General features: G+C 43.7%; 1 protein-coding gene across 5 annotated transcripts in view; it reads right to left on the bottom strand.

Annotated features, from left to right (window-relative positions):
- TMEM184A (transmembrane protein 184A) overlaps positions 1 to 26011 on the bottom strand; it is a 72543-nt gene that overhangs the window by 39214 nt on the left and 7318 nt on the right. For 2 of the 5 annotated variants that reach the window (XM_073636741.1, XM_073636743.1), the window contains exon 2: positions 12905 to 12955. The exons of the other annotated variants lie outside the window; for them this stretch is intronic. The gene's annotated coding sequence lies outside the window, so the exon portion shown is untranslated. The remainder of the gene's footprint in view (positions 1 to 12904; positions 12956 to 26011) is intronic. 5 annotated transcript variants of the gene reach the window in all.

Genomic DNA, 26011 nt, shown 5'->3' with positions numbered 1-26011 from the left:
GGCCAGAAAAAAAAATAATATCCTGATCAATGGAATGAATGAACGCTCAAGCGCCTAAATGCTTTTGCAAAATGCAGCTTTAGGCCCCTTTTACAACACTAGGAGGAAAAAAAACATCCTGTGTGCATGAGGCCTTAAGCTTAAAGTCATGACTTGGAGCGGACACAAGTCTGACATAGTTGCCAACAGTCCCGACTTTCCTGGGACAATCCCGATTTTGGGACCCTCGTCCCGAATCGGGATTTTCCATAAGGAAAATCGGGAATGTTGTTTTTTTTTTTTTATTTTTGGAGCAGCTGACTCCAGCAAAATGGCGGCCGGCGCCGCCGCTCGATCTTCCCCCTAGTGTTCAGTCAGTGGAGAGAAGAAGGGGGCTCCATCCGTGCAGCCAATGAATCGGCTTCTTTAGCTGTACGGCCCCTCCCCTCTCCGCTGAAGACACGGCGCCGCCGTGTCTTGCCGAAAAGTTCCCCAGCTCGGCTATTTACGCTGGCTCGTACTGCGCAAGCGCTGCGCCTGCGCAGTACAGGGGGTCCTTACTTGCCGAGGGGAACTTTCTCGGCAGAACACCGGCCGCTCCTGGACGAGGGGAGGGTCTGCACTGAGCGGGGGGGCTGCACTGAGGGGGAGGCTGCACTAACAGAGGGGGGGTCTGCACTGAGGGGGTCTATACTGACTCTGCCGGGGGCACCTGATGCAAGGACAGACTCTGCCGGGGGCACCTGATGCAAGGACAGACTCTGCCGGGGGCACCTGATGCAAGGACAGACTCTGCCGGGGGCACCTGATGCAAGGACAGACTCTGCCGGGGGCACCTGATGCAAGGACAGACTCTGCCGGGGGCACCTGATGCAAGGACAGACTCTGCTGGTGGCAGGCGACGTGGCTAGCGACACGCTCAGGGATCCCACTGATTCGGCATTATGGTGCATTGAATGATTTAATTTTATATTACAATGTAATAATAGAAATAATGCGCTTCGATCATCCTGACAGCATAACAACCAAGTGCCGGGATGATTGAAGCGTTAACACCAGGTGTTTGGAGTATCTTTATCTGCTGATTGTTAAACTTTCTAGAATACACATATTTTTATTGTGTAGGATCTGGGGCTGCTGTCCCGTCATTCCCCTCTCCCCCTTTCCCTCTCCATCCCTCATTCATCTCAGACTCTAACCACACCCTCTTAAACCACACCCATTTAAACCGCGCCCACTATTGCACTAAGCCACGCCCATTTTCGCAGCGGCGCGCGAAGCGCACCGCACTTGTATTTTTGCTAAGTCACGCCTACAAACGAATGCCCCACCCCCTAATTATTGTACAGCTCTGCCTACAGCCAAAAAAGTGTCCCACATATTTTTTTTTGCAATGTTGGCAACTATGGTCTGAGGACTCTCTCCCTGTCCCCATGTGATGGCGATGGGTGACTGATTATGTGGGAGGAAGGGGAGGGAGCGACATGCTCGTTCTACCAGAATCACAAGATAGGTCACTTTACTTCCTGGCTGATCATTGTGGCAGAGGTTTGACAGGTAGACAAGCATAAGCAGTTGAGTTGGCTGGCATGAAAGGGAACCTATTGCTTTGTCCTGCATAGACAAAGCATAGGTTTACTTAAATTAGATGCCAGGGTAAATTTAGAAAATAAAAATATCAATACAGTCCCAGTGCTTCAGCCTTTTAACCACTTGCCGTTCGCGCTATAGCCGAGTGAAGACCACAGTGCGGGCCAGAATTTCATATGACGGCCTCCCCTTTGCACGCTCCCTGCTGTGATCACCAAGTCACTGAGACTCGGTGATTACAGATCCGAGTAAAGGGCCGGTCCCGGCCCCTTACCACGTGATCAGCTGTCAGCCAATGACAGCTGATCACATGATGTAAACAAAAGCACGGTAACCGTTTTTTTTTTCTTCTCATAATTGCCTCACATGTGCCCACCAGTACCCCCTGCCAGTGCCACCTGCCATTGCCCACAGTGCCACCTATCAGTGAAACCTAGAAGTGCTGCCTATCAGTGAAACCGATCAGTGCCCATTATTGCCGCCCATCACTGCCACCCATCAGTGCCCATCAGTACCGCCTCATCAGCGTACATCAATGAAAGACAAAAATTACTGTTGGCAAATCTTTATAACAAAACAGAAAAAAAAAAACTTTTTAAATTCGGTCTTTTTACATTTCTTTTACAAAAAATAAAAAACGCAGAGGTGATCAAATACCACCAAAAGAAAGCTCTATTTGTGGGAAAAAAATGATAAAAATTTAATTTGGGTACAGTGTTGTATGACCGCGCAATTGTCATTCAAAGTGCATCAGCACTGAAAGCTGAAAATTGGTCAGGACAGGAGGGGGGCTTAAGTGCCCAGTAAGCATGTGGTTAAAGAGCCTGCAAATACAGAAAAATAGCTGCTTGTGTGTCAAAAATAACTCAGCTTCTAATTTCCCATTGTGGGCTGACAATACACAGCATTTTTGTAGATCGAGTGGTATAAGCCCTGCACAGTTGTCTTTTGCTGAACTACTGAATCCATCCCACTGTCCTCATCTGCACAACATAGAGGCAAATTGTTTTGCAGTTCATGTGTCTGACACACCCCAAAGTATTGGACACTAAAAAGATTCTAATGGTGGACATAGTTCTGTGAGAGAGAGTGAAAATTCAAGGCAAGTGGAAATACTTTTCTTTTGCAGGGACTGTTTTAGGATTAGGAGCTTCTAAATCAGCAGCATTCAGTTTGGGAGTATTGATGTACAGTTATTAAAGTAACCGGAACTCTCCAAGTGAAGATTTTGTGGTGTCACACTAAGGGGTACATGTTTTTAAAAAAACTCAAGAACTGTTTATCTATTAACCGATTGCCGACCAGCCGCTGTCATTATACTGAGGTAGGTTGGCACAGCTGCGCGAATTGTCGTAGGTGTACGTCGGCTGCTTTAGGAGCAAAAGCAGGCGCGCTGGAGCCGATGCGTGTGACCGGTGGCCAGAATGTAAACAGACAGATCCCCGTTCTGACAGGGGAGGTGAGAGAGATCTGCTGTTCTAAGTGATCAGGAACACCGATCTGTCCCCGCAATCCCGCTAATAAATGCTGATCACCGCCATTACTAGTAAAAAAAAAAAAAAAAAAATTTTTTATAAAAACCATAAAACACTCTTTATTGAACGCAGCGCTCCAGTTGACGTCCCTATGACGAAACGCGTAGGGCGTGGCCTATTCTGATGCTTTTGCATCATCTCCCAGAGGATCACCAACTTAAATCTGACGCTCTCCTGTTTTGATGACATTTGGTTGCCTATTATAAACTGCTTAAATGTGAGTACCATTCTGTCATCTGCATTCAATAAAGAGTGTTTTATGGTTTTACGCTATGAAATCTCCTCTTTCTTCTCTTATGCCTAAAACGTCACCGTGACCCAGAAACGGCCTGTGGATTGCCGCACAGTGGCATACACTGTGACTGCGCATTACCCCCGCAGGGGTTAAAGAAGCTGCCTAAAACATCACCGTGACCCAGAAACAGCCTGTGGATTGCCGCACAGTGGCATACACTGACTGCGCATTACCCCCGCAGGGGTTAAAGAAGCTGGTGAGTGTCCACATGATCACAAGACACGAGCACCTGGTCACCAAGATTAATACAAATACCTGCCTTGCTTTACATAGATGTCAAGTTTTTCACTTAAATTGCACTGAGCACTAGTCACGATTTGAACTATGTAATTATTCAGCAATGTTATGTTTGTCAATCACTATATGGGGTTTTTATGCGGATGGAATAGCTTTGGCTAAAGTCATTTTTTGATTTCATCCCCTGTTCCCCTTCCCCCTCCCCCAATTCAAAGGGGGCCAACCTAGCCGTTAAATTTGCTTTATGCGATTTTGTTTATATTTTGTTTATAATTTACATGCGATTTGGCTACACACGATTTACAAAGTATTTTTTAAACTAGGACAACGTTACACCTACACACTCCAAAGGGGGTCACTTTGCTGTTTTATGTTTGGTTTTATTTTCGTTGAATTTTTTATTTGCAAGTTTGGTTTATGCGACTTTACATATGGGATTTGGCTACACACAATTTACCAAGTATTTCTATAAATTAGGACAGCGCCACACCCACACACTAACCCTTCACTAATGTTGCATGACCGCCCAATTGTCGGTTAAAACGACGCAGCACCGTATCGCAAAAAAGGGCCTGGTCAGGAAGTGGGCAAATCCTTTCGGGAACTGAAGTGGTTAAAACTCCATATAAATTAATTCTGTGGAACCGGGGCAAAATCAAATGTTCAGGCTATATTCTCTGCAGCTTGAATGTGTGAATAAAGAAAATACTGCATTATGGCCACTAGATGGTTCCGACTATAATAGGAAATAATTCTGTGCCTCATCTCCATCTAGTGGTCATATTGTGGTATTTTCCTCTTTGAAATATTTGATTTGCAGAGGATATAGCCTGAAAACATTTGATTTTACCCCATTCCCACAGAAAGAATTTACATGACGCTTTGATGGACAAACAGCTATGTGTATATATATATATATATATATATATATATATATATATATATATATATATATATATATATATATATATATATATTTTATTTTTTTATACACAAACTAAGCATGGAGCTTTTAAACCTATCCATTTGCTGCCGCTACCAAAGCATGCCACTGCAACCTTGCCCCATTTCACCAGTTGAGCTGTTAGCTCCTCCCCTTGCCCTACCCCAAATATAGATTCCCAGCCATTGAAAAGTTCCCAGGTATGATTGTGGGGAAAGACAAAAAGTTACCCTCACTATACTGTTTGGTATGGATGTCCATGAACCATGGCTGTCCGGTGCTCTAGCCAGGGCGTTCAGCTCCAACAGATAGATAATCTTGAATCAGGAAAGGCTGGCAACTTAGGAGCTCTTAAATAAAAGTACTTTATTTGCTACATGGGTACAGAGTATACGCTGACATGTTTCGGCTAATGCCGCGTACACACGAGCGGACTTTCCGGCAGACTTGGTCCGGCGGACCGGACTCCGTCGGACAATTTGATCGTGTGTGGGCTCCAGCGGACTTTTTTTTCCCCAAAAGTCTGACGGACCTAGAAATAAAACATGTTTCAAATCTTTCCGACGGACTCGAGTCTGGTCGAAAAATCCGCTCGTCTGTATGCTAGTCCGACGGACTAAAACCGACGCTAGGGCAGCTATTGGCTACTGGCTATCAACTTCCTTATTTTAGTCCGGTCGTACGTCATCATGTACGAATCCATCAGGCTTTGGTGTGATCGTTTGTAGGCAAGTCAGTTCATTCGAAAGTCTGACGGAAGTCCGCCGAAAGTCTGTCGGATAGACCGTCGGACCAGTCCGGTTGAAAAGTCCGCTCGTGTGTACACGGCATTAGAAGCCTTCATCAAAGCATACAAAATTTGATTTAAAACTGGTGTAACAAAACAGACCCTCAGAGGGGCGGGTATATCCTAATTAGGAATAATTAAATCAATAAAAAAAAAACACACATGGAGAAAGAGCTACACAGCAACAACAGGGAAAAACATGACACCTAAAGTATATCTTTTGTATAATTCTAAACAGTATAACAATGATGATTGAGGAGTTTAGAATACAATAAGATTGTTGCAATTCTCCAAGAACATCTTCCTATTCTGTATGCCTATAAAGACATGTATAGCGTTATCAAGGGTGGTTGTCATCTTTCATGTAGAAGAGCCCTACTCTGTTTTGTTATAAATTACCAGTTTTAATCACTTGCTTACCGGGCACCTAAAGCCCCCCCCCCCCCCTCCTGCCCAGGCCAATTTTCGTCTTTCAGCGCTGTCACTCTTCGAATGACAAATTGCGCGGTCATGCTACACTGTAACCAAAATGAAATTGTTATTTTTTTTTCACATTAATAGAGCTTTCTTTTGGTAGTATTTAACCACTACTGGGGTTTTTATTTTTTGCTAAACAAAGAAAAAACAAAAATTTTGAAAAAAAAAAAAAAAAAAAAAAAGTTTTCATGGTTTGTTATAAAATGTTGCAAACAGGTCATTTTTCTCCTTCATTGATGTGTGCTGATGAGGCTGCACTGATAGGCACTGATAAGACAGCACTGATGGTCACTGATAGGTGGCACTGATCAGAAGGCACTGATAGGAGACACCGATTGGCAGCACTGATGGGTGCCCTGGTAGGAGACATTGATTGGCAGCACTGATGGGTGGCACTGCTTAGCAGCAGCGGGTGTGGCATATGTAGGATCAATGTCCCGTTTACACAAGCTGGTAATCGACTTTTTTTTCTCCTTACGCTGTTGAGTATGAGGAAAAAGGATAAAAGCAGATTACCGGCTTCTGTTTAGATCACGTGATCAGCTATCACGTGGCAAGGGGGCAGGATTGGCCCCTTCCTCCAATCTGTGATCAGCTGAGTCTCATGGACTCGCTGATCAAAGAGCGCACCGCCCGCGGGCAGGCAGCACATGCATCGGAGGGACATACATGTACACCCTCCCGGCAATTTAGGCCCGCACTGTAGCCATCTTTTGGCTATAGCGGGAGCAGGAAGAGGTTAAATCAAATTTGTATGCTTTGATGAAGGCTTCATAGCCGAAACGCGTCAACGTATACTCCGTACCTGTACACATGTAGAAAATAAAGTATTTTTATTCAAGAACTCCCGAGTTGCCAGCCTTTCCTGATTCAATGATTGTGAGGAACAAGAAATGACAAAACACAGTTGCTTGATAATTGCAAACATGCTAATAACTTATAATAAATTCTGATCAATAGAAATTTTTATCTTTTTTTATACAAGGCCTCTTTAATTTGAGGCTGGCAGCTCCTTTAACAGATGTTGTTCACACAATACCTGTAAATAAGGTGGAAGCTTTTGGCAGGAACTTTTCTATAAATATTTAACAAATGTCCACAGCCTGCCCTAGAATTAACACATTAGCTTACACCTCAAAGGCTCGTGCAGACAAATAAATGTGTCAGTGAAAATTATATGGCGTGGAGAATGGCGGCTTTTTGTAATGAAGTTCCTGTACTATTAAATCACAAAAAGGAAAAAAAAAAAAAAAAAAAAAAAGACGGTTTGCTATTTACAGTTTATGTAAGTGTTACCCAGGCCTGTCTGGGCTTTCCTAAGCAACCAGGTTCCTCTTGCTGGGTCAGTGACATTAGCAAGAACAGATGGGGAATTGACTGACATCCGCTGTTTACCATTTATGTTCATGTGCAATACTTTGTACAGGAAATCGCTATGATCAAAGTCCTACTTCAATTTTTGTTAATGTGTTTTTTTTCCTCATACAGTGCATTTAGTACTTTGTCCCATCTTCCAAAAGGCTAGCTGCAAGTTTAAAGCGGAGTTCCACCCAAATTTTGAACAATATCTGTATGTATTCTCTTCCTTGCCTAGATGCTGACATGCCGTTTAAAAAAATTTAAATCGCTGTAATTACCTTTTATTTTTCTATTCTTCTTTGCACTTCCTGGTTCTCCTCCCGTGGGAGTAGGCGTGTTTCTAGCCTCTCCCAGACTCCTGGGAGCTAGTCTCAGGCTTCCCAGGATGCCACTGAGCATGTGCGGGAAGGAGCGGTGAATGCTGGGAGCACAACATTCACCACATCCAGGAAATAAATGCTTGTGGGCTTCAAATGCCCACAATGAAGATGGAAACCGCCTGCAGTGAATAATATAAGTTATTCTTTCCGACGAAATCTGACACAGGCGGACATATTACACACAATATGTGAGTATGTAATGCTGAGAAGAAAAGTTTGTGAATGAACTCAAAAAAAAACAAAAAAAAAAAACGATAGATAGGTGGACCCCCACTTTAACCAGGGCATTCCTCCTCTCTCCACGGCTGTCCGACAACGCAGCTAGCAAGGAGACGGCTGCTTTGACAGAGATAACTTTTCTCCGTCTTCATGCACTTGCCAGTGACAAGCAACACACTAGAAATACAGAGGGAAGAGGGGCTTGTCAACAAAAATGTTCCAGGCAAGTGGCAAGTGTTTGGAGTTGGAGCAAAGTAGGAGCGCCCTGTCCAACCACGCAGCTTAGGTCCCTTTCACACATGCGGACAGTTCATTTCATCAGTTCAGTCATGTTTTTCCAAAGAAAAAAAAAAATGATTAAAGTAATACTAAAAACTCACAACAGTAAAATCAGTCTGTATATGAAGTAAAGCATGCTTGTAATACTCACTATGGAAGCTAAGGGGTTAATACTCTGCATTGTGCAAAAAGGCTGTTTGATCCTGTATGCACAGATCCTCCCCTTCTTGCATTGCCCTCAGAACATGTCCGGGTAAGAGAGTTAGTGGAGTCAGGCTGCACATGCTCAATTTAGTGTATATTGCTAGAGGTTTTTTTTTCTTGGGAGGGTGCATGTGATCAGTACAGGGCCAATCAGCACTGTCCAGACAGCAGGTCAGGGATCCTAATAGGACAGCTCAGTGCAGTATGAAAACTCCTCCTACAAGCTTTAACGAGGCACTGATAGAAGTCACAAGACTGCTATATACTGCTGATAAGAGAAGGTATTTAGCAGTTTGTATTTACTAAAATAATTGCATTTATGTGTACTGTGGGAGACCAGATATAGTGAATGCAGGGTCCTGGGTTTAGTAACACTTTAACTTTACATCAGTTTCTCATCAGCTGCTAATCAGTTTTTTATATCCACTACCAAATGCAAAAAACGGACCGTTTGTCCGTTTACATGCGTTTTTCAGGTTCCTTTTGTCCGTTTACATGCTTTGATCCATTTAAAAAAAAACAGACATTGACGGATGCGGATATAGACTGATGTAAATGGATGATCAACTGTTTACATTCGTTTCTCCATAGAGATGCATTGATGTCTGTTTTTCATCTGTCAAAGGATGGATGAAAAATGGACAAACGGTCCGCATGTGTGAAAGGGGCCTTAGCACATAGGAAGACGGGGCAAAGTACTACTTGTACTTTGTGCCTTGAGCAACTGAGCACATTATTCTCCTAGACTGTAAGCTCTAACGAGCAGGGCCCTCTGATTCCTCCTGTATTGAATTGTATTGTACGCCCTCATGTTGTAAAGCGCTGCATAAACTGTCGGCGCTATATAAATCCTGTATAATAATAAATAATAATAATTAAAAGATATACAAGAAACATTATTAAAGTGGAGTTCCACCCAAAAATGGATCTTACACTTTTTGGATTCCTCCCCCCTTCCGGTGTCACATTTGGCACCTTTCAGGGGGGAAGAGGGAGCAGATACCTGTCTAATACAGGTATTTGCTCCCACTTCCTGGCATAGATCACCGCGGCGCTTGCGGTGACCTATGCCACTTCCAGCGCCTACCCCATCCTCCCCCGCTGTATTCTGTGAGACACAGAACACAGCAGGGACCTGAGAGGATGCGCAGCGCGACTCGCGCATGCGCAGTAGGGAACCAGGAAGTGAAACCGCATGGCTTCACTTCCTTATTCCCTTACCGAGGATGGCGGAGGCTGCAGCCAAGAGCCGTAGGACGGATCGGCTTCGGCTGCCGACATCGCGGGCTCCCTGGACAGGTAAGTGTCCATATATTAAAAGTCAGAAGCTGCAGTATTTGTAGCTGCTGGCTTTTAATATGTTTTTTTCAGCGGACCTCCGCTTTAATATTCTTATAGATTGAAGTTTTTCTGATGGAGTTCAGCTTGGTTACCTCATACTAAAGTGGAAACTCCGATTTGAATTTTCTACATATCAGTTAATAACTCAGTACACTTACAGTCAGGTCCATAAATATTGGGACATCGAAACAATTCTAATCTTTTTGGCTCTATACACCACCACAATGGATTTGAAATGAAACAAACAAGATGTGCTTTAAGTGCAGACTTTCAACTTTAATTTGAGGGTATTTACATTCAAATCAGGTGAACGGTGTAGGAATTAACAGTTTGTATACGTGCCTCCCATTTTTTAAGGGACCAAAAGTAATGGGACAGATTAACAATCATCCATCAAACTTTCACTTTTTAATACTTGGTTGCAAATCCTTTGCAGTCAATTACAGCCTGAAGTCTGGAACGCATAGAGATCACCAGACGCTGGGTTTCATCCCTGGTGATGCTCTGCCAGGCCTCTACTGCAACTGTCTTCAGTTCCAGCTTGTTCTTGGGGCATTTTCCCTTCAGTTTTGTCTTCAGCAAGTGAAATGCATGCTCAATCAGATTCAGGTCAGGTTATTGACTTGGCCATTGCATAACATTCCACTTCTTTCCCTTAAAAACTCTATGGTTGCTTTTGCAGTATGCTTCGGGTCAATGTCCATCTGCACTGTGCAGCGCCGTCCAATGAGTTCTGAAGCATTTTGCTGAATATGAGCAGATAATATTGCCCGAAACACTTCAGAATTCATCCTGCTGCTTTTGTCAGCATTCACATCATCAATAAATGCAAGAGAACCAGTTCCATTGGCAGCCATACATGCCCACGCCATGACACTACCACCACCATGCTTCACTGATGAGGTGGTATGCTTTGGATCATGAGCAGTTCCTTTCCTTCTGCACACTTTTCTCTTCCCATCACTCTGGTACAAGTTGATCTTGGTCTCATCTGTCCATAGGATGTTGTTCCAGAACTGTGAAGGCTTTTTTAGATGTTGTTTGGCAAACTCTAATCTGGCCTTCCTGTTTTTGAGGCTCACCAATGGTTTACATCTTGTGGTGAACACTCTGGTGAAATCTTCTCTTGATTGTTGACTTTCACACACATACACCTACCTCCTGGAGAGTGTTCTTGATCTGGCCAACTGTTGTGAAGGGTGTTTTCTTCACCAGGAAAATAATTCTTCAGTCATCCACCACCGTTGTTTTTCCGTGGTCTTCCGGGTCTTTTGGTGTTGCTGAACGTTTTTTCTTTTTAAGAATGTTCCAAACAGTTGATTTGGCCACACCTAATGTTTTTGCTATGTCTGATAGGTTTGTTTTTTCAGCCTAATGATGGCTTGCTTCACTGATAGTGACAGCTCTTTGGATCTCATATTGAGAGTTGACAGCAACAGATTCCAAATGCAAATAGCACACTTGAAATGAACTCTGGACCTTTTATCTGCTCCTTGTAAATGGGATAATGAGGGAATAAAACACACCTGGCCATGGAACAGCTGAGCAGCCAATTGTCCCATTACTTTTGGTCCCTTAAAAAGTGGGAGGCACATATACAAACCATTGTAATTCCTACACCGTTCACCTGATTTGGATGTAAATACCCTCAAATTAAAGCTGAAAGTCTGCAGTTAAAGCACATCTTGTTTGTTTCATTTCACATCCATTGTGGTGGTGTATAGAGCCAAAAAGATTAGAATTGTTTCGATGTCCCAATATTTATGGACCTGACTGTATATTTAAAAGGGGTTCTAAAGCCTAAACATTTTTTACCTTAGGGCATTCTTTGCATTAGGGTAAAAAGTGTTTAGGCATCGTTTGGCACCTCACCCTTCTTTTACAATCACTTTAACTTATATTTTGGCATCTACTAGATAGTAGAGGAGTAAATATATGTAAACCCAAAATCAACTTTTCAGTATGTTTGCCTCACTGCATGCCTCACTGTATATAGATTTATTTAAAAAAATTATTTGTTGTGAATCTGCTGCAAAGTTTCTTGTCTTGAGAAGCTGCTAGCAGTAATGGCACTGGGGTTTAGCGTTTGCTGAATCAGCAGATAAGGAACAGATCACTACCTCCCATGGTGCACAATGGCCATTGAATTCAACAATACGATTTCCAAAATCTGTATCTCTTCAATATTAAAATATAAAGGAAACAAAGCTTAGGAAAACAAACTTACAAAAAGGCAAAACACGCTTCCTCCTACATCATGCAAAGCAGCCTATTCATGTCATTCTAGAGCAGGGTCAATATTAACTTATGTTAATTTTCCATCTGAAGCATAACATTTCCGAACAATAGCAAATTCCACAGGTATGCTCAAAGCGGTTCCCTGCCGCTGTTTGCTTCAGCGTCTCTGGTTGTATTCCTCATGGTGTAAAATAAATGGCTGGCCGTGAGTAATGGTACTTTTTTTTTATATACAGTATATATGCATGTATTGATTATGGGCACTTACGCTGGACAGGTTTCTTTATATTTATAGATGGAGGTAGAGCAGAGCGAATTAAAAAAAAAAAACAAAAAAAGAAAACTTGATTCACGATTCTAATTTTTTTTTTTTGGACACTGCGCCGGTCCTGAGGAGCTGCGGGCAGGAGTTTAGGCGAGGCCGCGGCTTCGGCCTAGTCTGCGAGTCTGCCTCGCCTAAAAACTCCTGCCCGCAGCTCCTCAGGACTGGCGCGGTGTCAGTGCCAGTCCTGGTGAGAAAAAAAAAAAATCGATTTGCTGAAATTTGGAATTAATTTGACCTCTCAACTCGATTCAAGATTCAAATTGATGTTTTTTCCCCAGCCATAGATGGAGGGTGCAGATTTTTTTCAGGGCCTGCCCTGATGTTGAGATGAGGATCTGTGGCCCTTGGGTCTTTTTCCTCTCCCCAACCAGGCGTCCCACTTTAAGAAAGCCCTCACCAAGAACTTGGGAAGACCAGCTTCGGCAGGACCCTAAGCAGCCTAAGTATACCAGATTACCTTGCCCCTGTCAGGAGCCTTGCCCCGTTAAGGGGGTTCAGGGTTTGAGACCCTTCCTCTTCTGAGGTCGGACCATACTGTACCCTTGTGCACTTTTTTTCCCCCATGTGCTGTAATTTCACAGTTCTCTTTTTTTGTTCACCAGGTTTCAACAAGCAATGCACTGCAAAAATAAAACAAAAAAAGAAAAACAAAACCAACTCCTCATAATGGCCACAGCAGGCATGCAGACCCAAAAACTCAGACACAGATATCTTACCAATACCCAGAGAGATATAGGAAATGGTCTGGTGATCTACATTTCCAGCATCTAGCAAAGAAAAAAAGAAAGAAAAATATCTCATTTGGTTGAACCGACCCATATTTATATCACTCCAAAATACACAGGTTCCAGTCACTCTATCGCATACTCTGTCTTGCGCATCAGAATCTTAATTTTTACAACCAGGCATGCAGTCAAGCTTGTATTAACCCTATTGCCTTTGACAAAAGATAAAGATTTCTCGAGTTGGATATCACAGGGCCTAGTGACTCTGGACTCTCTGTTGCAAGGTTCATCTTTTTGCTCATTTGAACATCTTCAACAGAATTATGCCCTCCACAGTTCTGAATTCTATAAATACCTACAAATCCGTCATTTCTTCTCCAATATGTTAACTCAGGCTGCCAATAGTGCTGTAACACCATGTGAGAACCTTTGTGGGGGAGGCCTCCAGAGATAAGGGGACTAGCTCAACCTTATATCAATACCACAATGACCACAATAGTACAGCCAAATCATCAGCTATGCTGGGGTGGGAGGAGGAGACTGACCAGGAGATCTCGGAGGAGGATTGGTACGACGTGGCCTATAACATACATAAATGCACACGCTCCATCGCCATTAATCACTTCAGCTCCGGAAGATTTGGCTGCTCAATGACCAGGCCATTTTTTGCGATACGGCACTGTGTCGATTCAACTGACAATTGCGCAGTCGTGCGACGCTGTACCCAAACAAAATTGATGTCCGTTTTTCCACAAATAGAGCTTCCTTTTGGTGGTAATTGATCACCTCTGCGGTTTTTATTTTCTTGTGCTATAAATTAAAAAAAAAAAAAAAAAAAACACACAATATTTTGTACTTTTTGTTATAATAAATATCCCCAAGTTTTTTTTAAAAAAAGCTATTTTTTTCCTCAGTTTAAGCCGATATGTATTCTTCTACATATTTTTGGTAATAAAAAAAAAAAAAAAAAAAAATCACAATATGCGTATATTGATTGGTTTACGCAAAAGTTATAGCGTCTACGTAATAGGGGACAGATTTATGGCATTTTTATTATTATTTTTAATAGTAATGGTGGTGATCTGCTATTTTTAATCGGGACTGCGACATTATGGCGGACAGATCGGACACTTTTGACACATTTTTTGGGACCATTGACAATTATACAGCGATCAGTGCTATAAGAATGCACTGATTACTGTGTAAATGTCATTTGCAGGGAAGGGGTTAACACTAGGGGGCGATCAAGGGGTTACCTGTGTTCCCTATAGTGTGTGTTCTAACTTTAGGGGGAGGGGACTGACTAGAGGAGATGACAGATAGTGGTTCCTAGCTATTAGGAACTCACGATCTGCTTCTCCTCTATACACACACACACACACACACACACACGTCCCTGTTCTGGCTCTCGTGGCGGTCATTGCGACCACTGGCCATATGCAATGGCACTCCGCAGGGCGGCGCGCGCCTGCTATCCCGCTTAAAGGAGCAAACATACAGCTAAGACAGCTCGTGGGATCGTGCCAACCTGCCACAGTAGAATGACGGCGACTGGTCGGCAAGTGGTTAAAGAGACTGTTGTCAAGCTACACACCCACTGATATGACACCCCTTTTAGACTGAATAAGATTTTCCCCTTAGTTCCTGACACGTTTCAAAGGTTGTCACGACAGGGGCACTCTTCTCCATACATTCTGGAGCTGCTCAGTGTGGAAACCCATATGGCAAAAAGCCTCCTCGATGGTGTTTAAAACAACAAGTGCACCTGTGCATCTTATTTGCAGAGCTCCCGAAGATCTCCCCCCCCACCCCCAAAAGTTGCCACACACTCTTCAGTGCCATCCACTGGGCAATTGCCCTAAACTGGTGGTGTCCCTCTGTTTCATGGTCACAGGAGCTCCACTCGCATGAAATCCACTAAAATGATGGAAAGGGTACACCACACCCATGAGGGTATGGTGCACCCATGAGGATACCATGCACATCTTCAAAAGCAAGTGGGCTAATTGGTCTTCTTATCAGATTTAACCTGTGTTTGGAGGGTTTCCTTGTTTCCCCATTTGAGTTCATTAGAAGATTGGGTAACTCTGGAAGGCAACGCACCCAGTACTGCCAATTTAATTATTTTGGAAGATTCCCGTCTAGAGCATATTTTCTATGTAATCATTCTACTTATCTTGCAGAAGCAACTATGTTACATTAATCAGTTTCTTTTCATTCTGAATTTTGTTATTTTATTATTTTTCTTACTCAATGATATTTGGAGAGCTGTTTACTTGTACAATCATATGTTGGTTTTTGAATGCACACGCTATTCTCTCCATGCATTTATATTTTTGTACTTGCTCAAATATGTTAATAAAAACGTTTGTGAACTAAGGCCCTTCAATTTTGCAGTAACTTGTAGGTGGGGTTTGGCCGCAATAATTCACATGGTCAGGTGCAAAGAAAACTTGTATTGAAGTAATGCTGCAACGGTTTACAACAAACCCAGTGGGAAGACTGCCCAATCGGGTACACTCACGGTTTCCAGCAACATGAAGAGAGCTGATTTCGGCCGAACTTACAGCGTCTGTTAAAGTGGAGGTACGGTCCACATTTGAACTTATACCTACAGGTAAGCCTATAATAAGGCTTACCTGTAGGTACAGTGAATATCTCTTTAACTTGCACCGTTTAGGAGATATGCACAAGCGATGCTGCTAGTGACGTCACCAGCACATGTGCTCTGAAGGAACGACACACCTGTGCCATACTTTCAGAGCTCCATGCCGGAGCTGAGGGGTCCCACGTGCTTGTGCGGGAGTGACATCACCGCGGCTCCAGCCATTAATACAGCCGGAGCCTGCGAACCCAGAAGGAAGACCGCGTGAAGATGGTAGCACCGGGGATCCATGACAGCGTTGTGCAGGAGGGATCCGCTTTACAGGTAAGTCTGTCATAATGTGCTAGTCTAGTATGCGGTGCATACTAGAGTCCAAAGAAAGAAAGAAACCTCAATAGCGCAAACAGAGATTGGGTAAGAAAACCACAAAGCCATAAATGTTTATATGTTTGGAAATCCAGGTATGATAGAGTCCAATAAAAACATGGCTGCAGCTCCTCTTGTCAGGATACTGGTTTGACAAAGGAGCAGATTCGCTCCGAAACATGTTACCACCCCATTTGTGACGTCACCATGCCCTGACGTCCTTCTGGTTCCAGCATGCGGATTCCTTCGCCCGCCTGCCTGTCCTGTGGAGCTTCCTCTGTTACCACGCAGCCACACTTCAATTTATCCACAGCGGGAGACACGGGTGTATTACAGCTCCTTCCTGACCCTCTGCTTCCTGAGGCTGACCAGCACACTGGGACTGATGAGTTGCCTATGAGTGCAACCTAACTCCTTTTTTTACTCATGTATTTTAATAGATACACTTAGATGGCAGCTTCTTCTGTTTATTTGTTTTTCTAGTGGGGTGCATACTAGTACATTATGACTACTACTTTAAGAGGGCAGAATGTAGCCTGGCCGTTTCGTGCCCAAGTAAGAGGATGTCCAGAGGAGTTGTGACCCTACACTATTCCTCCTGGTCAGCAACCTTTCTCTCCTGCTAGTACTGTCCCCAACAGACAGGGTACCTTTCCCTACACTGCCCACTTGCATTATGCGTGCCAAACCTGGGAGTGAGGGCCTTAAATAGGCTCTACCTAGCCCAAGATGGTTGCCAGAATCACATGGGCCCACAGCATCCAACCGGATAGCTTCCCCAGTGACCCAGGAAACCATAAAGGAACTATGTTCCTCTTGACTTCCTCTCCACCTTCAAGGCTGCAGCGGGTAAGCGCCACCTGCAGTGGAGAAAGTAGACTGCGCCTGTCTACAAACTGAATTTATGACTGACAATTTTTCCATCCCAAATATTTGCAATACTAAATATGGAATCAATGGTAGCTATGCAACTCCAAATTTTCCTTCTTGCCTTTACCTCCAGCTCCCATCAGGTGTATGCCTAGGAGGGCATCCTGGGTCAGATGTGCCACTGGTCAAGTAGAAATGAATGGACCACACAATGATGCCATCACCAATGTAAAACCAGCTTTAACCCCTTTACGACTAAAGTGCAGCGTTATAACGGCCTCTCTCATCTTTGTCTGTACGGTAAAAGGTTGCCATGGATGTAAATCAAGCAACAAGCTACCTACATTAGCACAATCCAGTATTCATTTTTACTAATCACGTGACACAAGTATGTGGATATTCAGCCTTTTGATATATTTGAAATAAAAAAAATTAAAAAAAATGTTGCTCTCCAGGAAATGGCTATATACATCAAAAGAAAAGCTGTACAAACATGTGATGAGGATTTAATGTACTGATAAGTTTAAACCTTTCAGAAAAGTCATCTTACAAGTACAGAACACCTTGTATGCAGATTCAAGTGAAGGGCCAGCTTGTTCACAGTCGTCTCATGTACTAAACTGTAAAGATAAGCTTCATTAATGTTTGAAAAACAGTTCCTTTGTAGTTGGCCTCTTAAATAATTGAAAGCCCTACGTCTGTAACTCATCGTCTATGGTTTTCTCCAAGGCTGATGAAGGCGACAGCTGCTTCTATTGTCCAGTGTCACTTTATTCAATGTATATAATGTCCTAGCAAATGTGTGCCCACCCAGGATTTGGAATGGTGTGCGGTGACACCGTCCTTCCCAGAATTCCTCTTCTCTCCAAAGTGAGGAAAGCAACAAGGCAGCACTGAGCAACCATGATGTGCAAAGTGCAGAAACCTAAAGCAACCAGAAAACATGTTGGACGACTCCAGAGAGTGCAACTTCACTTTTCTTAGAAAAAAACAACAATCCACTCTGATCTATGTACATTGCAGGGATTTTTTAACAAACTTTGTTGCAGATTCCTATCTTTTGTTGCTATAAGAAATAGCGGTTTGTTTTTCAATGTCAGTGTGCAAAGTAAATCTGAATGGGAGTGACTTTTGAATTGTCAGTCAGCGTATGCACTTTTGGTGTTCTAATGAGGAAAGGTGCAATGTCTTAAAGGATAAGTGCACCCTAACACTAAAATCTCTACATCTACAGACAGACGATCTAACACTACCCTATTTAGACCTGTAGAGAACAAATCAGTATACATACCTTTTTTGAAGCCGATCCGACCCGATCACCCGATGTGGCTTTGCTGTGGAAGTGGGTGCAGAGGATACGTCTGACAACGGAAGCCCCATAGTAAGTCTATGGGCGACGTCACTCCCCATTCATTTCACAGCCGTTGTCGGCTGTGTCCTCTGCAGAGCTTCCGCCACTGGAGACCGGACTAAATCGGCTTGAGAAAAGGTATGTATACTGATTTCTTCTTTATAGGGATAGATAGGTTAGTGTTAGATCATGGATATCTGTAGATGTAGCGATTTTAGTGTCAGGGTGGACTTATCCTTTAATACCCTATAGATGTGATAACTCCTTTTGGAGTATCTCACCAAAACTGAAATTTATGTTGCAGGGAATGTCTAATATCCAATGTGGGGTACACACTATACATTTTTATAATTAAAGGGGGTACAGATTACCGTAGTAACACAAGCGATGTTAGTGTCACGATCTCCCAGGCTGAGCTATTATGATCTGACAGGGGGACTCCCCTACCACCCAGCCATTGGCTGTGAGCGCTGATTGACAGGGAGCCGAAACATTGGCCGAAAATCAGCTGGTTCCTGCCCAACCAACTTGTACCCAGCTTTAGTACAGGCTTCTGAGACAACCAGTGAGCCAATCACGCAAGCAAGAAATTACATTTCTTGGGATTTGGCTCTGTGGAAGAGGGAATCTCCCCTCGAAATGCGTCTAGAAGATCCTCCAGCTTGCTTGCTGGGACTAGTCTTGGTATCCTGGTTGCTTTGTGTATACTGTGGACCCTGATATTACCGAATTGTTTGTCAGTATACTTCCTTTCACTATATTATTAAAGATACCACTTGGGAAATGCACAAAGCTGCTGCGCCTCTTTTCTTTTTCCACCGTTTCTACTGGGTTCTCCTCCCACCCTTAGGGGGCATCAAAGCCTGTGCCTTTATTGGAATTAAGGACTGGTGATCCATCCAGCACCATTACACTACTCTTGAGTGCAGAAGAATGTTGTTGGGTTTTAGTAGCAGTTTGATGGTAGCAGCACTGTTCATCATGGTGCTGCTGCTGTTGGTCCCAGCTTTCACCTACGGCGCCTGGGGCTCCATTCCCCTCTGCCCACCCCTTGTTCCCTGGCCCTGCTGCTAGAGATCATGACTATTACAACCCCTTTACAAATCATCACCCCCAGTAGGCTCCTGAGGTCCAAGGACCACACTGCCAACACTAAAGGGCTGCAGGTTGGGCACCAGGGACCTACAGGGTTGTGAATCGGCAGTGCTGATCCTCATACTGTACTGCAAGCAGCACAGCCTGTATTAAAGTGGCAACTCTGGATTTAGTAGCAGTGCAGTACTGCTGCCACCCCATCACAGGAAGTTGGACTTCACAAGGAAAAAACATGTACAAGTTCTGCAGAATATATGGTATATATTTTTGTTCCATGGCAGGCCAAAGTTGTACATCGATATTCCAAAACACTCAACTAGGCACCTATTTCTTTTATTTACTTTCTCTCAAGCCACTTAAAGATTGCTTTGCCTTTAACATCCATTATGAATGTACTGAGCTCAGATGAGATAGGCATTTTACAGTTAAGACGACACAAATATTGAATAACTTAACATTAATACATTCCAAACAGGTCTCTTGTTCACCTACCACCTCTCCACCCGAGATATATCGATTTTATAGCATAAGTTATCTTGTACTTATAGACTACAGATGTATGAAATACATTTTTTGGCTTCTTATTGGTGGTCTAAGGGCTCATTTATACTTGCATTTGTTGCTGAAAAGTGATGTGTGGTGGTTTGCTTTTTAGGGCATAATTAAGCAGAGGCGGTCAGGAATTCGGGAAGCGATACTGCTGCCTTGTTTTTTTTCCCCCCACTGAACAAGGGTTTTGAATAGGAATATCACACCTCATGTAGTACTGCCAAACGTAACAGGGGGTATAGTTTTCACCACATAGCAATCATGGCAGCGAGTACTAACATGGCCGCCAGCCATATCTACTTGTGCCTGGGCAGTCTAGGGGAGGGGGTAGGCAGTAAAACTATGGCTCAACTGCCTATTTTTATGCCGACTGGCATGTGTATGGCCAACTTAAAGTGGTTGTAAACCACATTCATGTAGTGTCTACTTATCTCTCTCCAAAGCTCTAAGTGTCATTTCTCTCTGGTGCTCTGTTCCTGTTATCAGAATGAGTCACTTCTGACAAGTTCTCCGACACATGAGATAACAGTAGCTGAAAATTTGTGTCAGGGAGGGAGCTTAGAGGGAGATTAGCAGGGAGCTTGTCTATTCAGACTTCAGCTCTGAATTTTCCTTCGATCCTCTGCTTATGTGGAGGGGGTGGAGGGTGCGCCTCTCCTCCAATCAGCTCTCACACAGTGTAAGCCCAGACTTCCCACCCACTGCTGAAAGAGGAAGAAAGAATTCTAACACAATGTGCACGTTCCAAAGAGTGTAGAAAGGGGAAGACAGCAGAAATACAAGTAAAACTTTCTCTGTGTATCATCTGAGGCTATTAACTTCACTGGGTATATGTGAGGGTTTACAACCGCTGCAAAGCAGGTAGGTCACACTCACATGAATCATGAACTGAGACAAGTGTTCTCCACTTCCTCCACTGAGGCCCCAGAAGGTTGTCCCTGTAGCAAATAACACATTTGCTAATATCTGTTGCATTGGACCTTAACTGGCAAAGTTAAGCCATACTCAGCACAAATTCTGGATGATGCCTGCTGAATCAGGCAGAATTTGAGGGTTGAATGGGCCCCTGTTGCCCCAACCTGGCTCAACATAAGTCAATTTTTCAATTGATTTTAGTCAAAGGAGTCAGGTGGAAAATTGTCAGGTGAACAGGCACTGCAACCAATCTGGTGAAGTGACTGGGCATTCTGACACAGGTGCCAGCTATTAGAATACAATAGCCAACAGGGCAGATTTCTTCATGCATACTACTTAAGAATCTATACATGTATAATTAGTCTTCTAAGATGGAAATGTAGGCACAGGCAATGGATATATGCTACATATGTTAACCTCAGGAAGCATGTTACTTAAAATGGTTGTAAACCTCAGACATGAAATATGAAGAAAGCGTATTTTCCTCTATAGTGTGTACACTTTGGGGTTATTTACTAAAGGCAAATCCACTCTGCACTACAAGTGTACTGCAAATGCACTTGGAAGTGCAGTCGCTGTAGATCTGAGGGGAAGCTCTGAAATGAGGGGCAGCTCTGCTGATTTTATCATCCAATCATGTGCAAGCAAAAATGCTGTTAATTTTCCTTGCATGTCCCCCTCAGATCTACAGTGACTGCACTTGAAAGTGCACTTGTAGTGCAAAGTGGATTTGCCTTTAGTAAATAAGACCTTAAAATGTCACATTTGTCTGCTGCTTTGTTCCTCTGCTATCAGCATGTCTGACATGTTTTCCTGACACCAAGAGAAAAATGGTGACAGGAGATAGACCTTCAGCTGATTGAAAGCCTCAGCTCTGTTCCTGTGTGCTGTGTGGAGTGGGGTGTGCTCCTTCCCTCCAATCAGCTCTGAGAGCTCTCCTCACTGAGCTCTGGAGAGGGTGACTTCAGCTCTCCGCCCCCTTTTTTCTGGACGCTCAGACAAGCTTTAGGATGCTGGACTTTGAACTGATGTAGAGAAGAAAAATACAACAGATAAACAGGCACAACTTAAGGCGATTGTAAACGATCGCCTTGTAAAACATCCCATTCAGTTTAAAATAGAAATGATAAGCAAAACATTTTTTTATAGATATAAGAAAACAAATACCCTTGTGATTACATTCCCTCTGTTCTCAGCTGCATAAGAGCTGGGGGAGGAGAAGCAGCAGTACACTGGGCTTCCCAGTGAATGACTGTGCAGCAGGAGCGTGTCAGGACAAGTCTGATCATTGGAGGAGTGTACACTTAGTTCCCAGCATAAATTAGAGAACTGACCACGTGTGCTCTCCTGCTTAGTGTGGTCAGTTTTTAATAGGAAAGCAAGGAGACTAGCAGGAACGCCAGTGATTTTAAATAAAGAAAGCAATACAAGGAAAACAGGATACTTTCTCATACAAGTACATGGTACAGCAGCCACATATCAGGTACAGTGAGGGAAAAAAAAGTATTTGATCCTCTGCTGATTTTGCACGTTTGCCCACTGACAAAGAAATGATCAGTCTAATTTTAATTGTAGGTTTATTTTAACAGTGAGAGACAGAACACCACAAATATCCAGAAAAACGCATTTAAAAAAGTTACAAATTGATTTGCATTTTAATGAGTGAAATAAGTATTTGATCCCCTATTAATCAGCAAGATTTCTGGCTCCCAGGTGTCTTCTATACAGGTAACAAGCTGAGATTAGGAGCACTCTCTTAGGCCCCTTTCACACATAGGGGGTTATTTATGTAAGGCGAATCCACTTTGCACTTGGAAGTGCAGTCACTGTAGATCTGAGGGGGACATGCAAGGAAAATAAACAGCATTTTAGCTTGTACATGATTGGATGATAAAATCAGCAGAGCTTCCCCTCATTTCAGATCTTCGCCTCAGATCTACAGCGACTGCAATTCCAAGAGCACTTGTAGTGTAAAGTGAATTTGCCTTTCGTAAATAACCCCCATAATGTGCGTTTTGACAGACTCCGCTTGCTCAGCAGAGATCTCTCTGTTGATCCCCGGTGGATGACAGGTCCGTTTCCGCTCACTGTGCAGGGACGGACCTGTCAGAGCTCCGCTCTCCTCTATGGGGGAAATCGCATAAAAATGGACCGCCTGTCCGTTTTCATCCGATCCGCCAGACGGATGGAAAATAGGGTTTCCATTCGTCTGAATTCAGAGGATCAGATGTCAGCAGACAAGTCACCGCTGACATCCGTCGCTCCACAGACCTGCATGGAGCGTCCGTTCAGATCCACCTGGAAAAACTGACAGGCGGACCAGAAAGGTCTACATGTGTGAAAGGGGCCTTTAGGCTGGGTTCACACTATTGTGAAGTGCATAGCAGGAGATTGTGACCTGCGCTCTATGGAGCCGGTTCACACATCTCCGGGGAGGCTCCGGTACGAATTACACAGGAGTCCTGTGTGTCTTCTGGACCATTTTAGGTCTGAATTCAGCCAAAAATTTGGGCTGAAATCGGACCTGAACCTGTGAATGGAGACGCACCGGACCCCCTACTGTGAGCCGCTCCGTGCTCTAGTGTGAACCCAGCCTAAAGGGAGTGCTCCTAATCTCAGCTTGTTACCTGTATAAAAGACACCTGTCCACAGAAGCAATCAGATTCCAATCTCTCCACCATGGCCAAAGACCAAAGAGCTGTCCAAGGATGTCGGGGACAAGATTGTAGGCCTACACGAGGCTGGAATGGGCTACAAGACCATCGGCAAGCAGCTTGGTGAGAGGGTGACAATAGTTGGTACGATTATTCGCAAATGGAAGAAAAACAAAAATAACTCAATAGTCCTCAGTCTGGGGCTCAAATGCAAAATCTCGCCTTGTGGAGTTTCAACGATCATGAGAACCAGGGGCGGCCTGTCCATTAAGGGCACACAGGCGCCGCTCCCTCTGTCACGCAGTCCCCTATATGACAAATGGATAGATTTATGCATTGCATTGCATGAATCTATCCATGGCCGCTGTAGCCACCCCCTATTCAGGCGTCCAGCCCCTTTTCGGATGCCGGGCACCTGAATTCCAGCGACGGGGGTATTTTTTCTTGAAGCACCCGATTAGAGCCATAGGCTCTAATAGGCTTCAAAAAAGGTGGACTTGGAGCACAGAACATTGCGCTCGCTGTCCACCCAGGCGTGTTAGAAAAGCAAATGAATATTTGCTTTTCTAACACTGAATCACCTCTCCGCCAATCAGGGGTCGTGGAACTAATACCAGCACGGAGGACACAGAAGCCATCGCCTGACCCGTGCTACCCGTCCCACAGCTCGCCGCTGTCACCTGGTACCTGAACCGCCATCAAGATGGGGCAAGTGCCGCTCAGACAGCGAGTGAGGGGCACAGTGGCTGCATTTCATGGGGCACAGTGGCCGCATTTGATGTATTTGTTTTATTATTTTTCAGTTTGTTTGGCCGCTCCAAAAATTTTGAGCACCAGCCGCCACTAATGAGTATGGTGAGGAATCAGCTCAGAACTACATGGAGGAATCTTGTCAATGATCTCAAGGCAGCTGAGACCATGATAGTCACCAAGCAAAGAATTGGCAACACACGCCGTGAAGGACTAAAATCTTGCAGCGCCCACAACGTCCCCTTGCTCAAGAAAGCACATGTACAGGCCCGCCTGAAGTTTACTAATAAACATCTGAATGATTCAGAGGAGAACTGGGTGAAAGTGTTGAGGTCAGATGAGACCAAAATTGAGCTCTTTGGCATCAACTCAACTCGCCATGTTTGGAGAAGGAGGAATGCTGCCTATGACTCCAAGAAACCCATCCCCACCGTCAAACATGGAGGTGAAAACATTAAGCTTTGGAGGTGTCTTTCTGCTAAGGGGACAGGACAACTTCACCGCATCAAAGGGACGATGGACGAGACCATGTACCGTCAAATCTTGGTTAAGAACCTCCGTCCCTCAGCCAGGGCATTGAAAATGGTTAGTGGATTGATATTCCAGCATGACAATGACCCAAAACATGGCAAGGCAACAAAGGAGTGGCTCAAGAAGAAGCACATTAAGGTCCTGGAGTAGCCTAGCCAGTCTATAGACCTTAATCCCATAGAAAATGTGGAGGGAGCTGAAGGTTTGAGTAACCAAACGTCGGCCTCAAAATCTTAATGACTTGGAGAGGATCTGCAAAGAGGAGTGGGACAAAATCCCTCCTGAGATGTGTGCAAACCTGGTGGCCAACTACAAGAAACGTCTGGCCTCTGATTGCCAAGTACGAAGTCATGTTTTGGATATTTTTTTTGTTATTCTGTCTCTCACTGCTAAAACAAACCTACCATTAAAATTATAGACTGATCACTTCTTTGTCAATTGGGCAAACCTTCAAAATCAGCAGGGGAGCAAATACTTTTTTCCCTCACTGTATATGAACGGTTACACACACTTTACATAGGAGGGTTTGTTCCATCTCTGTATCACCTGAGGCCAGCCATTGCACTGGGTATATGGAAGGGTTCAAAACCACTTTAAAAGATTGAGACATTTATTTAAAAAAAAAAAAAAAAAAAAGGAAGAAGGAGAGCAGATACCACTATGAAAACTAAAAACAGGAATCCCTCAAGGTGCAAAACCCTGCTAATGCCAGTTATGAATACATCTATAAAATATATAAATAAACCACTATACGCTTGAAACTGCAAAAAGGGGGGGAGAGGGGGAAAAAGGATTGGAGTGGGAGCTCTGGGTATCAAATAATCAAAAACTCATAATAAAAACCCTGTTTGGGCTCAGCCGACCCCAATGACATAAAGGGGATAGGGAAAAAATAGGGAAAGGAAATACACAGCCCACTGTGCAAGTACAAGATACCACTATGAGTTCGACAGTACAGTATTACTTCACTCGAATGTTATCCAATCATACAGAACAGAGTGAATGAAGAAAATACTGCATTATGGCCACTAGATAGAGCTGATGACGATCACAGTAAATAAGAACTTATTCTCCAGGTAATTCATTTCATTTGCTCCATCCAGTGGCCATAATGTGGTAGTTTCCTGATTCACTCTATTCTGTATGATTAGATAACATTCGAGCTGGAGAGCGACTAGCTTAATAACATTTGATTTTTTAACCCCATTTGCACAGAATGTGCACAGGAGGAACAGCTCTACATTAAAAAAGAAAAAGAAAACAAGTTTTAGTATCTGTGTATATGGAATTTGCCTGTTTCTGAGGAGTCTACAAAGCAATGTGGAATGATTCAGAACACAGTATTGCAAATTTTATTTAGATCTTACACTCACCGGCCACTTTATTAGGTACACCTTGCTAGTACCAAATTA

Source organism: Aquarana catesbeiana, linkage group LG06 (genome assembly GCF_042186555.1).
Source record: "Aquarana catesbeiana isolate 2022-GZ linkage group LG06, ASM4218655v1, whole genome shotgun sequence".
Lineage (NCBI taxonomy): Eukaryota > Metazoa > Chordata > Amphibia > Anura > Ranidae > Aquarana > Aquarana catesbeiana.
The sequence above is the reverse complement of the archived record's forward strand: the minus strand, read 5'-3'. Positions and strand labels throughout refer to the sequence as shown.